The following is a 4768-nucleotide window of genomic DNA, read 5'->3' on the forward strand; positions in this document are numbered from 1 at the left end:
AATGATATAAAAACTGAAGGCACATTAAGTACATTTAACATAGACAGTGCTCTTTTCAAGTTTAAAGTCACTTTATTAGTTTAGGAACATGATAATATATACTAAGGCTTTACACAAGATTATGTTAAGTATGTTTTTTTTTTTTAATTTTTTTTTAACGTTTATTTATTTTTGAGACAGAGAGAGACAGAGCATGAACTGGGGAAGGTCAGAGAGAGAGGGAGACACAGAATCTGAAACAGGCTCCAGACTCTGAGCTGTCAGCACAGAGCCCGACGCAGGGCTCGAACTCACGGACCGTGAGATCATGACCTGAGCCGAAGTTGGCCGCTTAACGACGGAGCCACCCAGGCGCCCCGGTTAGGTATGTTTAGACCAGGGTTTCTTTACCTCCATATTATTGATATATTGGGTCAGATAATTCTTTGTCGTCAGGGGGCTGTCTACTGGATTGTAGGATGTTTAGCATCCTATTGCCGCTGCCCGCTGGATGCCAACAGACCTCAGTCGTGATAGCGAAAAATGTCTCCAGACACAAATATCCCCTGAGAGGCCAAACCACCCCCTGCCCCCTCCCCTCCAGTTAAAAACCGCTGATCTAGATTTGGATGTATAAATGTCCAGAACCAAATGGAAAAGAGTCAAGAGGAAATTTGTTTTTCTAGTTGTTCTGATTGTCCAGAAAAAAAGGAAAGTCCTAGAAAAGGAGGATATTTTTTGAATAGTTTTAGCATATGGGTTTGTTGTTTTTTTTTTTTCTTCCCTATTCTTTTTAGGAGTTTATTCATTTATACGCCCACCTTTTCCGGAAATAGTTTCAGGGAGGTTTGCGGGAATATATGGGACACAACAAGAAGTCCTGAATCAAATGTAGAAGCAAAAGGAGAAAGAGAACAGCAGTGGGAAGTTCAAGAGTCAGAAATTGAATTGAAAAATGACCGCACATTCGTGCTTTCCAGCAGCTACACATTTGCAGAATTCAGTGTCCGGAAAATAAATGCAAACCAACTCTTCTTGGTTTTGTGTTCTTGGGATTATGACAGACAAGAATGACTCCCTCGGGACCTCACAAAGGAGACATCAGTGTCTTATGATAAACACTGTCCTCAACAACATTCCCGAGTAGACACAACAACCAGTTTCACAGGATTGGGTATTGAGTATGACCTCTCAATATGGACTCAACACAAAGCATAAATCAGAACTGGACATAAACCAGAACCATTAGGCTGAGCACCGAATACCCACTCTGCTGGGTTGCCCTGATCCCAAGGACCTTTTGGGTCCCTGGGGGCTCGAAATACATTTCTCCTTGCCCTCTCTAATCATTGCTTCTCAATGCTTAGATGTCCATAATTTAATTTCTGTTTTTGAGTGGATTATAGATATGTCCAAGACTGAAAATTCAAAAAGTACTAAGGAATATACAGTGAAAAATAAGCTTATTTCGCACCCAGGCTCCCAGACACCCAGTTCCCCGCTCCAGATGTGGCTTTTGCTGTGTCGCTGGCACGCAGGAGGTGACAATGAGCTTGAGATGATGTGTTGTGACAGTGCTGTCTATTAAATACTGACCTGTAAGGCCTCTCCAGACAGATGCTGAGATCAGAGTAAGGTCTACCCACTGTTGTAGAAATGAGGAATCGTCAAAGGATCTGCCTGACCGAAAGCCATCCCCTCTTGGGAGGAAAAGGAGGAAGCCCCTAGAAGTAGCGTCACCATTCTCCCCAGAGAACTCCATCTGTGGCTTGTTAAACGCAGAGTCAAACAAGTCACCGAGGGCCTAATGCCCCAGTGCCCACAGCAAGGCCGCAGTGATTTTAGCCCGGAAAAGAAATGTATGGTAGGTGCCAGTGGGTTCCCACCTGCCAGTGGGTCCTCTCCCCAGACCCCTGCCATCCTGGAGGCATTTGGAAGCGTGCGGGGCGGCGGGGGGCGGGGCGGGGGGCAGTGTTTTCCCACTGTCTCCACAGTGAAGAAGCGATTGCTGGTATTTAGTGGGCAGGGCACTCTTCCAGACAGGCCCCACCAAGAAGAATGATCCTGCCACAGATTCGAACAGCACCCCCAGAGAGAAGCACTGGCTGGAGTCCAACCCCTGTCTCATCCCTGAAACATTCTCACCCCCTAGGAGCCTCTTCTTGGAGCGACCTCACTTCCGGGCACATCCACCAACAGGAGCAATTTAGGGAATGTGTGCTGAGGTCACGGAATGACGCGCTGAGTGTGCTATTATTTATCAGCCAGTTTATAGCTGGGGAACAGCTACCCCAAAAAAGTCTCTACGGTTTTACAAGAGACGAGCTGTTGCCTTTCTCTCTGGCCACGATTAGTTGGAACCAGTTGCCTGGCCCGGCACTCCTGGATGGAGACCATGAAACTCCCCCCCGGATACAGACGCAGGCGCGCCGATCCTGTCCCTAAAGCCAGGGGCCATCCTTGCTGCCTATCCCAGAGAGGAGTTAGTTCATTAGGAAGCCTGCTTAAAAGGTCGGAGAGCAGGAGGGGTTCTTCAGCCTTGTGGTTTCTACTTGGAGCCAAGAGATGCGGACTGACCTGAATATCTGTTGCCCCTAGTGATTTTTTGGTGTGCTCTCCCGAGACTTTTCTTTCACGTACGCACTCACTCCTTCATTCATTCCACAGACGTTTGCTAAGCGATGTCTACAACAACAGTTGTGCTGCGAAGATGAGATGAGATCAATCTGGTAGAGTGATCACACAGAGCCCAGCACGCAGACGTGCTTGGGCGTCGCTTGTCAGCAGGACTGACAAGCGCCAGACGCGAGGCTGGACCCGGAGACCAAGAAGACAAGAAGACAGGGCTCTGCCTCCCGCGAGCAAGAAGGTGGTGGGGGGGGGGGGGACGGAAAGAAAGAGAGCCTGGCAGCGCCCACTGGGATCTTCCACAAGGCTCCAGGCTCCGAGCCTCCCCCTCACTCTCATTTGGGAAACTCCCAACCAGAAGGAAACCACCCAGGCCACACTTAGCCCGTTAGCGGGTTTTTCCTGCCGCGTCCCCAGGCAGGGGGAGCAGGGTAGGCTGGGGCGTGGGAGGGAGTGTGAGTATTTACAGGATGTTTTCCCACCGCCGCTTTGCTAGAAAGGCTGGGTAGCAGCGTGCACTGCTTTAAAACAGCCTTCGCATTTAGATAAATGTGCCTCTTGTAAGCCGAATGTGGAGAAGTTTCTTTTTCTTACGGTGGGGATGACACCTATCTCACAAGGTTGTTACAAGATCTGTAAAGCACAGAACACACTGCCTGGCCCATACTGAGCATTAAAGGGCAACTTTCCTATGATTTCCCGCCCCCGCCCCTTCACGTTGCCATCATAATAACCCCTCTGCCTCGCACAGCACCTTACAGTTTGCAGACTGCTTGCACAGACGTTGCCCCACCTGATCCTCAGGTGAGAATCACCCTGGAAGGCACACAGGGCAGGTGTCACTTCCCCAGCTGACAGATGAAGACACTGAGTGACTTAGCAAGCGTCATCTAGTCAAGGTGACCTGCGTCAGTCTTCCGCTTCCTCGTCGAGGAGGTTGATGGATTTGGAGGATTTTTTTTTTTTTTTTCCTGGTGATCTGATCAGGAGGTAAGAAAGAAGTGTTGTTCTTCATGGGGTGCCGGGGCTGCTAGACAGGCTCCCTCAGACCTGGGGCTCCCCTGGAAAGTGGAGGTCGCTGGACCCCGGCTTCTTCTCTGTCCTTTCCCACAAAGTCCACATGGTGGCCCTGGGGGAGAGGCGGCTGGTCGTGGGGAAGAAGGGGAATGCCTGGAGCGTGGGGCATCTGTGTGGCCCTGCTGTGGGCCAGGGAGGTGCGGAGAGAGCCACGGGAGAGGCAAGGCCCGCTGGAGCGCAGCCGGCCTGGGCTGGCTGCCAGCCTGGGAGAAGAGTCCGCCTCTAGGAACCACACACTGTGCCTGCTGCTGATGTGGCAGGGAAGGCACATCTGGCCAAGCACAACCATCAGTGGCTCGTTGGTCTAGGGGTATGATTCTCGCTTAGGGTGCGAGAGGTCCCGGGTTCAAATCCCGGACGAGCCCTGGCTTTTCTGATTTTTTTTTCCTGTACCCCAACATGCACATATTCAGTACTTGCCCTTTTTAGTGTAGAGGCATAAAAATGGCCTAGCGGTGAGTGAATAAAGGACCGTAAGGACAAGCTGCTGGTCTGTCTCTCCATTGGCCGTGCGTGGCCTGTATATACCCCATAATTTCCACTGAGGCCAAATGGGGCCGGAGGGGACTGGCATAGCATGGGGAGCTGAGCTGGAGAAGGTTAGAGCCAAAGGGCTGTGCTGTGTCAGGCAGGAGGAGCCTCTCTGAGGGCCTTACATGAAGAGCAAGTGATCAGGACAATTTGGGGGCGGGTCCGAGCTGGCGGTCAAGAAAAGGCAAGCTCCTTTTATAAACCCAAGCTATGAAACGCACTGGATTCGAAGTCCAAAAGGTAGGATTAAAGTTACAATTTTGAGTCTCAGTTTTCCTCTTGGTAAAATGGGAACAGTAATACTTATTTCTTAAAGTTGTTGGAAGGATTAAAGCAGAGATTGTATGTGAAAGCCCTTTGCAAACTATAATGTACCTCACAGACATAGGGATTGTTTGGAATAATGCTAAAATAAAGGAAATCTAGAGGCACCTGGCTGGCAGAGTCGGTTAAGTGTCTGACTCTTGATCTCAGCTCAGGTCTTGATCTCAGAGTTGTGAGTTCAAGCCCCATATCGGGCTCTGCACTGGGCATGAAGCCTACTTTAAAACAA

At 49.9% G+C, this 4768-nt stretch overlaps 1 non-coding gene across 1 annotated transcript; it reads left to right on the top strand.

The window, feature by feature from the left end:
• The first annotated feature begins 3977 nt into the window (after positions 1 to 3977).
• On the top strand, positions 3978 to 4049 carry TRNAP-AGG. Its single transcript has one exon. It is a non-coding gene; the product is annotated as a tRNA-Pro (tRNA).
• Positions 4050 to 4768: the final 719 nt, after the last annotated feature.

Source organism: Panthera tigris, chromosome A2, assembly GCF_018350195.1.
Source record: "Panthera tigris isolate Pti1 chromosome A2, P.tigris_Pti1_mat1.1, whole genome shotgun sequence".
Classification (NCBI taxonomy): domain Eukaryota; kingdom Metazoa; phylum Chordata; class Mammalia; order Carnivora; family Felidae; genus Panthera; species Panthera tigris.